Here is a 12,518-nt window from a genome sequence, read left to right as displayed (position 1 = left end):
GAGGAAAAAAACAAATGACCTATATCAGGAACGAAAGAGGGAACATCACTAAAGACCCTTCAGACATAAAAGGACAGTAAGGGAATACTTTGAACAGCTTTGTGCCAATAGACTTGACAATCCAAATGAAATGGACAAATTCCTTGAAAGATACAAATTACCAAAACTTGAAAGAGATAGAAAACTTGAACAGACTTATGTTAATTAAAGAAATTGAGTTTATAATTAAAAACCTTTCTACAAGTCCAGATGGCTTCACTTGTGAATTCTATCAAGCATTTAAGGAAGAAATTCCAGTCCTACACAAACTTTCAAAACATGAAGGAGAGAACAGTTCCCAGCTCATTTTATGAGAGGATGCCCGCCCATGAGGCTGGCCTGGATCTCCTGTCAAAGCAACTCTGCAGTTTTTAGAAGGTTTTAAAACTATTTCCAGACAACATAAATACAGTTATAGTTTATGGAGCATATATATTAGGAGCTTCACATATATTCTTTATTTCTGGTTGTATACACATTGTTTCCAATCACTGTATAAACTATTTAATAATGTAAGGGTGGTTGGAGTTTAGCTCATACCCCTTTTCCCCCAGGTTTCTAACTCATTGGTAAATAGACACAAGGAGCTAACTGGCAATTGAATGATTCATTTATGACCCAAAGTCCCTCGTGTCACATGTTGGATGATTTTAGCTTAGCCCTTAGTAATGAAGCCCCTTACTACCTACTGTATGAACTGAAGACAGATGCCCTTTAGCTGCCAGGCTGGTCACAATCACAGGTAGGGAGGCTGAAATGGAGAGACTCTAGGAATTGTTGGGCCTTCTGAAGCCTGATTCATTTGCTTACACCATGAAGGCTATAGGAGCAAGAGCAATACCCCATCTGGTACAAGAGGGTTAAGACTGCAAGTCAGGGTCAAATTGGTCTCTCCCTTTAGAGATTCTGCACACCAACCCACCTATTTGTGCACTCACAGACATGTAGGGAGTGTTCTGCATTTTACTGATGATGAAAAAAAAAACTCAGAGTGATTAATCAACATGTATGAGGTTATGTAGGTGGTGAAGGACTGAGTCAAGGTTATGCCCTGTCTGTCTAACCCCAGGGCTCAGGGTTGTTCCTTTGTGCTACACTCCCTCCATATTTAGGTTTTCTGTATCAAAAGACATATCCTTTTTCTGACTAATCTACAGGTTTGCCAAAGTCATCTGAATCTACATGTCAGCTATTGACATGTAACAGAGAGATGATTCTATAGGTATAAATAATGTTATTCTTTATCTAAATGAAGAATTTGGGAACTCCTTGTTGCACTTTGGGGAGGTATAAGTGAACCAACCCCTGAAGGCTGAAGGGGCTGTGAGACCAAAGAAAGAGGCTGATAAGTCCAGCTTGTACTTAGTGGTTTATTGAGGGGATCTTACCTACAGAAGCTTACCCTGGGTGGCTGATTAAGATCTTGGCACCACTTTTTGTTTAGGGAGGCTAATTTATAGAGGCAAGGAGGAAGGGTCAACACACAGGGGCCATCTGTGTGTTTAGTCAAAGCAGGGGCTGATGTACTACCAATGTTGTTAGTTCCAAGTGAGATTTTTTTTTCCTATTTGCTTTTAGTTCTGCACTTTATTTTTAATTCCATATAAATAAATACAAAATGACAAAGAGGTATATGTTTACCAAACATTACATGTGATTGTATGACGTTACACAGTGTATCACAATATTTTAGCTTCTAATCGCGTCCTTTAGCTGTTGGTGCATAATTCTATAACCCGTAAGATATAATTCATCTGAAAGCTGTATCAGCCATGCCTTAGTGAAATCCCTGAGTGCTTACACTTGCAAAAGTTTGTCTGAGGAGCATTAAGCCTCACTGGCTGAAGTCTAGAGAGTTTTTTGGAGACATCGAAAATAGTAAAAGAATAAGAGATGGAGAAGATTTTCTTTTTTGCATTCATAAAAGGCATGCAGGGATACAAATCTCAGAATACCACAACTATAGTTATTTCAAGTTTCAACATTGGACTCAGCATGTATATTTATAAGAATTATTCAGCAGTACAACTAATTCTTTCTAAAGTTCACTTTTTTAGCCATGGAAGGCTAATTGCCAAGGCCTAACAACATTCAGTACTACACCAGGACTTTTTTTGATATTTTCCTACAATATAAGGTCAATTAAAGTGAAAAATTGAATGGGCCTCTTCGCTAACAACCTTACATTTCTTAATTCATATAAATACAGACAAGATGGGATCTTGTATTTGATGGCTACCAATTCATGGGACTCAACAGTCTTACAGATTCAATATCTGTATTCCTGTTCAAACTCTTATGATTAGAACTTAATACATATTCTTTTAAGGCTCCTATCCCAGTGGATGTTTTTTAATTTGGTGACTTAAATGCTAGCACTCAAGGGAATTTTTGGTTTTTATGTACTTGTCAATCAGTGATGCTTTCTGTAGAAATGAAGATTTTCATGTGGATGATGAGTTATCATCTCCATGTAATACCCAAGAGAAGATAGCAGTTGTCCCCGAGAGGGAGGGGCCTAGCATCCTGAGCCATGCCTTGGTGATGAGAAATTTTAGTTTTCCCACCCCTCACTCTTCACTCTTGATTATTTTTCTAATCCTAAGAAGTGGCTTTTCCATCTTATAAAGTAAAACCATTGCCCCGACCCCAATGTTGAATAGACTGTCAGCACTCTCATCCCTATATAAGACTATCCATCCAAGTATGAAGCACAAATGAGACTGTGCTGCAGTGAGGTTTCAAACAGCAATCTCCTGATTTTTGTCATAACATGAGTTTTGTCCTGTTGCCCTGTTGATCTTTGTCAGCTGAAACGTGCTGTTCTTTATCCCATTTGGGATTCCAGCCAAAGCTAATACTTTTGGCAAAACTCATCAACTTTACTGAGGGGTGTGGTGAGCGAATCTAAAGATCCAAAATCATCATCTGTAATTCATTTTTTTTTGAGAGGGCATCTCTCATATTTATTGATCAAATGGTTGTTAACAACAATAAAATTCTGTATAGGGGACTCAATGCACAATCATTAATCAACCCCAAGCCTAACTCTCAACAGTCTCCAATCTTCTGAAGCATAAAAAACAAGTTCTTACATGGTGAACAACTTCTTACATGGTGAATAAGTTCTTACATGGTGAACAAGTTCTTACGTGGTGAATAAATTCTTACATGGTGAACAGTGCAAGGGCAGTCATATCACAGAAACTTTCAGTTTTGATCACACATCATGAGCTATAAACAATCAAGTCAGATTTGATTATTCATTTGATTTTTATAGTTGATTTATGTGTGAATCCCACATTTCTCCGTTATTTTTTTTTAAATAAAATGCTGAAGTGGTAGGTAGATGCACGATAAAGATAGAAAGCATAATTTAGTGCTGTAAGAGGGCAAATGTAGATGATCAGGTCTGTGCCTATAGACTAAGTATTAATTCAAGCTGGACAAGGGCAACAAAACATCCACGGATGCAGAAGATTTCTCTCAAAACGGGGGGTGAGGTTCTAAGCCTCACCTCTGTTGATCCCCAATTTCTCACCTGATGGCCCCCCTGTGACTGTGCCTGTCTTAGGTTGTTCTTCCCTTGAGGAATCTTACCCATCTCTGGCTAACCAGCTGTCTTCCGGGGCCATACAGGGAAATGTAAAGTTGTTAAGTGAGAGAGAAGCAATATTCTTTGACAAGGTTAGCTTTTTACTTCTTTGCAGATCTATGCCCTGTGGATTCTATGCCCAGCATTTGTCTTGAGGTATCTTTACCACTTGGAAGAATTATGATACTCGGTAATTTTCAATATGAGGCATGAATTCTACTAAAGGGTTGTAATTAGGAAGGAAGAAGAAAAGCTATAGAAGTAGCAGATGGAAGAAAACATGGGAAGAGTGATTATTTCTTTGACATAACTTCTTGTAGAGTAACATAAGCATGTATAGGTTTTAACAAACTACTAATTAAATTGTGTACACACATTAACAGAATAGGAATACAGATACATAACCAAAGCAGACCTACAATTACCGGCCATATCCAGTGAAACCAAGAAAACCAGTTAGCTACCCTAGGCATTTGTGAAAACTTATCAATAATATGATGGATATTGTCTAACTGAATTTGAATAGTTTGAGAAAAATCAGACAAATTAAAACAACACATTCCTGGGAACTGTTCACATCCTATATGTTCTTTCTTTTTCGTTTGTTTTTTGAGAGGGCATCTCTCATATTTATTGATCAAATGGTTGTTAACAACAATAAAATTCAGTATAGGGGGGTCAATGCTCAATGTACAATCATTAATCCATCTCAAGCCTAACTCTCGTCAGTCTCCAATCTTCTGAAGCATAACGAACAAGTTCTTACATGGTAAACGAATTCTTACATAGTGAATAAATTCTTACATGGTGAACAGTACAAGGGCATTCATCACAGAAACTTTCGGTTTTGATTATGCATTATGAACTATAAACAATCAGGTCAGATATGAATATTCGTTTGATTTTTATACTTGATTTATATGTGGATCCCACATTTCTCCCTTTATTATTATTATTATTATTATTATTTTTAATAAAATGCTGAAGTGGTAGGTAGATGCAAGATAAAGGTAGAAAACATAGTTTAGTGTTGTAAGAGAGCAATTGTAGATGATCATGTGTGTGCCTGTAAACTATGTGCTAATCCGAGCTAGACAAGGGCAATAAAACATCCACCAATGCAGAAGCTTTCTCTCAAAACACGGGTGGGGGGTGAGGTTCTAAGCTTCACCACTGTTGTTCCCTGATTTCTCACCTGATGGCCCCCCTGCGACTGTGCCTGTCTTAGGTTGTTCCTCCCTTGAGGAATCTTACCCATCTCTGGCTAACCAGTCATCTTCCGGGGCCATACAGGGAAATGTAAAGTTGGTAAGTGAGAGAGAAGCCATATTGTTTGAAAAGGTTAGCTTTTTACTTCTTTGCAGATTTATGCCCTGTGGCTTCTATGCCCAGCACTTGTCTCGAGGTATCTTTACCACCTGGAGGAATTATGATACTCGGTAAATTCGATATGAGGCACAAATTCTATTTAAGGGTTGTAATTAGGAAGGAAGAAGAAAAGCAATAGAGGTAGCATATGGAAGAAAACATGGGAGGATTGATTATTTCTTTGACATTATCTTCTTGTAGAGTACCTTAAGCATGTATAGGTTTTAAACTACTAACTAATTTGCGCACACATATTAACATAATAGGAATGCAGTGACATAAACAAAGCAAATCTATAATTACCATCCATCTCCAGTGAAGCCAAGAAAACCAGTTACGCACCCTAGGTATTTGTGAAAATTTGTCTATGATATGATGGATATTGTCCAACTGTACTTGAACAGTCTGAGAGAAATCAGACAAATTAAAGCAACCCATTTCTGGGATCTGTTCACATACCATATGTTCTTTTAACCGTAGATAGTCTATAGTCGTAAGATTTTGGAGCGCTACAACTTGCACCCCTCCCAACTCCTGGTTGAGTTCCAATAGTACAGATCCAGTCAAATTCGTTGTCTCACTGTATGCACATGCCAGCCTAGACATCTCCCTCCTCATTCCAATGGCAAGTCCAGGAAATGGTGGGGTAGACGCAGCCACAACCGCAGCATCGCCCGGATCCCTGTGGAGTCTTTTTGATGATCATCCCCCGGCACGAGTCCTCCAGAGAGTGCTGATTGCCGGAAGCTCCTCCTCATATCGTATCTTAGTTCATTTTCTGGGCAGCCAAGCTAGGCTTTGATACCTTTTGCCCACACTTTCACATGCCCTCTATACCACTGTGTAGAACTCATTGGAGGTCAGCACACAGGAACTGCTTTTTTTTTTTTTTTAAATCTTTAATCTACACTTACATGAAGAATACTATGTTTACTATCCTCTCCCCTATACCAGGTCCCCCCTAAAAACCACATTACAGTCACTGTCCATCAGCATAGCAAAATGTTGTAGAATCACTACTTGTCCTCTCTGTATTGTACAGCCCTCCCTCCCCTTTCTCCCTCCCCCCCATGCATGCTAATCTTAATACCCCCTTTTTTCTTCCCGACCCTTGTCCCTCCCTGCCCACCCATCCTCCCCAGTTCCTTTCCCTTTGGTACCTGTTAGTCCATTTTTGGGTTCTGTAATTCTGCTGCTGTTTTGTTCCTTCAGTTTTTCCTTTGTTCTTATACTCCTCAGATGAGTGAAATCATTTGGTATTTCTCTTTCGCCGCTTGGCTTATTTCACTGAGCATAACACTCTCCAGCTCCATCCATGTTGCTGCAAATGGTAGGATTTTTCCTCTTCTTATGGCTGAGTAGTATTCCATTGTGTATATGTACCACATCTTCTTTATCCATTCATCTACTGATGGACATTTAGGTTGCTTCCAATTCTTGGCTATTGTACATAGTGCTGCGATAAACATAGGGGTGCATCTGTCTTTCTCAAACTTGATTGCTGCGTTCTTAGGGTAAATTCCTAGGAGTGGAATTTCTGGGTCAAGTGGTAGGTCTGTTTTGAGCATTTTGATGAGCCTCCATACTGCTTTCCACAATGGTTGAACTAATTTACATTCCCAGCAGCAGTGTAGGAGGGTTCCCCTTTCTCCACAGCCTCGCCAACATTTGTTGTTGTTTGTCTGTTGGATGGCAGCCATCCTTCCTGGTGTGAGGTGATACCTCATTGTAGTTATAACTTGCATTTCTCTGATAATTAGCAATGTGCAGCGTATTTTCATGTGTCTGTTGGCCATCTGTATTTCTTTTTTAGAGAACTGTCTGTTCAGTTCCTCTGCCCATTTTTTAATTGGGTTATTTGTTTTTTGTTTGTTGAGGCATGTGAGCTCTTTATATATTCTGGATGTCAAGCCTTTATCGGATCTGTCATTTTCAAATATATTCTCCCATACTGTAGGGTTCCTTTTTGTTCTTTTGATGGTGTCTTTCGCTGTACAGAAGCTTTTCAGCTTAATGTAGTCCCACTTGCTCATTTTTGCTGTTGTTTTCCTTACCTGGGGAGATATGTTCAAGAAGAGGTCACTCATGTTTATGTCTAAGAGGTTTTTGCCTATGTTTTTTTCCAAGAGTTTAATGGTTTCATGACTTACATTCAGGTCTTTGGTCCATTTTGAGTTTACCTTTGTATATGGGGTTAGACAATGGTCCAGTTTCATTCTCCTACACGTAGCTGTCAAGTTTTGCCAGCACCATCTGTTGAAGAGACTGTCATTTTGCCATTGTATGTCCATGGCTCCTTTATCAAATATTAATTGACCGTATATGTTTAGGTTAATTTCTGGAGTCTCTAATCTGTTCCACTGGTCTGTGGCTCTGTTCTTGTGCCAATACCAAATTGTCTTGATTACTATGGCTTTGTAGTAGAGCTTGAAGTTGGGGAGTGAGATCCCCCCTACTTTATTCTTCTTTCTCAGGATTGCTTTGGCTATTCAGGGTCTTTGGTGTTTCCATATGAATTTTTGAATTATTTGTTCCAGTTCATTGAAGAATGTTGCTGGTAATTTGAGAGGGATTGCATCAAATCTGTATATTGCTTTGGGCAGGATGGCCATTTTGACATTATTAATTCTTCCTAGCCAAGAGCATGGGATGAGTTTCCATTTGTTAGTGTCCTCTTCAATTTCTCTTAAGAGTGTGTTACAGTTTTCAGGGTATAGGTCTTTCACTTCTTTGGTTAGGTTTATTTGTAGGCATTTTACTCTTTTTGATGCAATTGTGAATGGAATTGTTTTCTCTATTTCTCTTTCTATTGGTTCGTTTTTAGTGTAGAGGAAAGCCACAGATTTCTGTCTGTTAATTTTGTATCCTGCAACTTTGCTATATTCCTATATCAGTTCTAGTAGTTTTGGAGTGGAGTCTTTAGGGTTTTTTATGTACAGTATCATATCATCTGCAAGTAGTGACAGTTTAACTTCTTCTTTACCAATCTGGATTCCTTGTATTTCTTTGTTTTGTCTGATTGCCATGGCTAGGACCTCCAGTATTATGTTAAATAACAGTGGGGAGAGTGGGCATCCCTGTCTGGTTCCCGATCTCAGAGGAAATGCTTTCAGCTTCTCGCTGTTCAGTATAATGTTGGCTGTGGGTTTATCATATATGGCCTTTATTATGTTGAGGTACTTGCCTTCTATTTCCATTTTGCTGAGAGTTTTTATCATGAGTGGATGTTGAATTTTGTCGAATGCTTTTTCAGCCTCTATGGAGATGATCATCTGGTTTTTGTCATTCTTTTTGTTGTTGTGGTCGATGATGTTGATGGATTTTCGAATGTTGTACCATCCTTGCATCCCTGGGATGAATCCCACTTGGTCATGGTGTATGATCCTTTTGATATACAGTTCTGTTTGCTAATATTTTATTGAGTATTTTTGCATCTACATTCATCAGGGATATTGGTCTGTAATTTTCTTTTTTGTTGGGGTCTTTGCCTTGTTTTGGTATTAGGGTGATGTTGGCTTCATAGAATGAGTTTGGGAGTATTCCCTCCTCTTCTATTTTTTGGAACACTTTAAGGAGAATGGGTATTATGTCTTCTCTGTGTGTCTGATAAAATTCCGAGGTAAATCCGTCCGGCCCTGGGGTTTTGTTCTTGGGTAGTTTTTTGATTACCGTTTCAATTTCTTTGCTCGTAATTGGTTTGTATAACTTTTGTGTTTCTTCCTTGGTCAGTCTTGGGAGGTTGTATATTTCTAGGAAGTTGTCCATTTCTTCTAGGTTTTCCAGCTTGTTGGCATATAGGTTTTCATAGTAGTCTTTAATACTTCTTTGTATTTGTGTGGACTCTGTCGTGATTTTTCCATTCTCATTTCTGATTATGTTGATTTGTGTTGATTCTCTTTTTCTCTTAATACGTTTGGCTAGAGGCTTATCTATTTTGTTTATTTTCTCAAAGAACCAGCTCTTGGTTTCGTTGATTTTTGCTATTGTTTTATTCTTCTCAATTTTGTTTATTTCTTCTCTGATCTTTATTATGTCCCTCCTTCTGCTGACTTTAGGCCTCATTTGTTCTTCTTTTTCCAGTTTCGATAATTGTGATGTTAGACTATTCATTTGGGATTGTTCTTCCTTCTTCAAGTGTGCTGGGATTGCTATATACTTTCCTCTTAGGACTGCTTTCGCTGCATCCCACAGAAGTTGGGGCTTTGTGTTGTTGTTGTCATTTGTTTCTATATATTCCTTGATCCCTATTTTGATTTTTTCATTGATCCATTGATTATTTAGATGCATGTTGTTAAGCCTCCATGTGTTTGTGAGCCTTTTTGTTTTCTTTGTAGAATTTATTTCTAGTTTTATACCTTTGTGGTCTGAAAATTTGGTTGGTAGAATTTCAATCTTTTGGAATTTACTGAGGCTCTTTTTGTGAGCTAGTATGTGGTCTATTCTGGAGAATGTTCCATGTGCCCTTGAGAAGAATGTATGTCCTGTTGCTTTTGGATGTAGAGTTCTGTGTCTATTAGGTCCATCTGTTCTAGTGTGTTGTTCAGTGCCTGTGTGTCCTTACTTATTTTCTGCCTGGTGGATCTATCCTTTGGGGTGAGTGGTGTGTTGAAGTCTCCTAAAATGAATGCATTGCAGTCTATTTCCCTCTTTAGTTCTGTTAGTATTTGTTTCACAAATGCTGGTGCTCCTGTGTTGGGTGCATATATATTTAGAATGGTTATATCCTCTTGTTGGACTGAGCCCTTTATCATTATGTAGTATCCTTCTTTATCTCTTGTTACTTTCTTTGTTTTGAAGTCTATTTTGTCTGATATTAGTACTGCAACCCCTGCTTTCTTCTCACTGTTGGTTGCCTGAAATATCTTTTTCCATCCCTTGACTTTTAGTCTGTGCATGTCTTTGGGTTTGAGGTGAGTTTCTTGTAAGCAGCATATAGATGGGTCTTGCTTTTTTATCCATTCTATTACTGTGTGTCTTTTGATTGGTGCATTAAGTCCACTTACATTTAGGGTGACTATTGAGAGATATGTACTTATTGCCATTGCAGGCTTTAGATTCGTGGTTACCAAAGGTTCACGGTTGGCTTCTTTAGTATCTTACTGCCTAACTTAGCTCACTTACTGAGCTGTTATATACACACTCTGGAGATACTTTTCTTCTCTCCCTTCTTATTCCTCCTCCTCCATTCTTCATATGTTTTGTGTTTTGTTCTGTGCTTTTTTTAGGAGTGTTCCCATCTAGAGCAGTCCCTGTAGGATGCCCTGTAGAGGTGTTTTGTGGGAAGCAAATTCCCTCAGCTTTTGCTTGTCTGGGAATTGTTTAATCCTGCCATCATATTTAAGTGATAGTTGTGCTGGATACAGTATACTTGGTTCAAGGCCCTTCTGTTTCATTACGTTAAATATATCATGCCATTCTCTTCTGGCCTGTAGGGTTTCTGTCGTGAGGTCTGATGTTAGCCTGATGGGTTTTCCTTTATAGGTCACCTTTTTCTCTCTAGCTGCCTTAAAACTCTTTCCTTGTCTTTGATCCTTGCCATTTTAATTATTATGTGTCTTGGTGTTGTCCTTCCTTGGATCCTTTCTGTTGCAGGTTCTGTGAATTTTCGTGGTCTGTTCGATTATTTCCTCCCCCAGTTTGGGGAAGTTTTCAGCAATTATTTCTTCAAAGAGACTTTCTATCCCTTTTCCTGTTTCTTCTTCTTGTACCCCTATAATACGAATATTATTCCTTTTGGATTGGTCACGTAGTTCTCTTAGTGTTGTTTCATTCTTGGAGATCCTTTTATCTCTATGTCAGCTTCTATACGTTCCTGTTTTCTGGTTTCTATTCCTTTCAATGGCCTCTTGCATCTTATCCATTCTGCGTATAAATCCTTCCAGGGTTTGTTTCACTTCTGTGATCTCCTTCCTGACATCTGTGATCTCCCTCTGGACTTCATCCCATTGCTCTTGCATTTTTCTCTGCATCTCTGTCAGCATGTTCATGATTTTTATTTTGAATTCTTTTTCGTCTCCTCAGGTGTTGTCTCTATGATCTTTGTCTGCCTGTAGTTTTGCCTTTTCATGGTGATAGAGATAGTTTGCAGAGCTGGTACGAGTGTCCGCTCGAAGAGCTTCCCTTCTTGTTGGTTTGTGGTGTTCCTCTCCTGGGAGAATAGCGACCTCTAGTGGATTATGCTTGTCACCTGTGCGCAGACAGGGCTTCTGCTACCTGCCCGGTTGATGTGGAGTTTATCTCTGCTGTCGCTGTGGGCGTGGCCTGGCTGGGGCTACTCCTCCAAAATGGTGGAGCCCCCTTGGAGGGGGAGTGGTCGGGAGGCTATTTATCTCCGTAAGGTGCCTCTGTGCTCCCTGTTGCCCAGGGGGTTAGAGTGCACAGAGATCCCCAGATTCCCTGCCTCTGGGCTAAGTGTTCTGTCCTGCCTCTTTAAGACTTCAGAAAAACACTCTCCAAACCAAAACAACAACAGCAACAATGAAAGAGAGAGAAAAAAAAATTAAATTAATAATAATAATAAAAAAAAGGGAAAAACGCGCAATTTTTCTTGTCGTCATGTGCCGGTCTCGGGCACCCGCTCACCCGTCTTGCTGGCCTGTTTCCCTAGTATTGGGGTCCCTGTCCCTTTATGGCCTCCAAAAAGCACTCGCCAAAAAAAAAACCGCTCCCGTTTCTTTGTTCTCCGGTATCAGCCTCAGGCACCCACTCACCCGTCCTGCTGCTGGGAGCCGGGGGGAGGGTCACTCGGTTCCCGCCGGGCCGTGGCTTGTATCTTACCCCCTTCGCGTGGAGCTGGGTTCTCACAGGCGTGAATGTGGTCTGGATGTTGTCCTGTGTCCTCTGGTCTCTATTTTAGGAAGAGTTGTCTTTGTTATATTTTCATTGATATATGTGGCTTTGGGAGGTGATTTCCACTGCTCTACTCAGTCCGCCATCTTGGCTCCACACCCGCCATATGTACTTTTGACATTAGATCGTCTATAGTAGCACGATTTTGAAGCACTGCAACTTGCACTTCTCCTAATTCTTGTTTGAGTTCTGACAATATAGAACCAGTCAAATTTGTTGTTTTATTGTATGCACAGGCCAGCTTAGATATCTCCTTCTTCATTCCAATGGCAAGTCCAGGAACCAGCGGGATGAATGCAGCTACAACTGCAACAGCGCCGGGATCTTTGCTGAAGTTTTTTGATGATCATCTTCTGGAATGACTCTTCCAGAGGATGTTGATGTTGGAAGTTCTTCATATCGTATCTGAATTCGTTTTCTGGGTGGCCAAATTAGACTTTGATCTTCTGTATAAACAGAAAAAAACACTTTGCCCACACTTTGATATGACCTTCTTACCATTGTGAAGAACCTATTGGAAACCACTACACAGGAACTGCTTTTTTTATAAGAGAAATAAATATTATTAGAAAAATGTTCTTCCATAGCTGATCATCCGACATCCTTTAAAAGATCAAATGAGGGATATGTAAAGCATGCATTAATCGTTGATTTATAGTTAATTTTA

At 39.5% G+C, this 12,518-nt stretch overlaps 1 protein-coding gene across 3 annotated transcripts in view; it reads left to right on the top strand.

The window, feature by feature from the left end:
* SLC9A7 (solute carrier family 9 member A7) overlaps positions 1 to 12,518 on the top strand; it is a 191,520-nt gene that overhangs the window by 78,244 nt on the left and 100,758 nt on the right. The window lies entirely within an intron of this gene.

The sequence above is a fragment of the Manis javanica genome, chromosome X (assembly GCF_040802235.1).
Source record: "Manis javanica isolate MJ-LG chromosome X, MJ_LKY, whole genome shotgun sequence".
NCBI classification, from domain to species: Eukaryota; Metazoa; Chordata; class Mammalia; order Pholidota; family Manidae; genus Manis; species Manis javanica.
The sequence above is the reverse complement of the archived record's forward strand: the minus strand, read 5'-3'. Positions and strand labels throughout refer to the sequence as shown.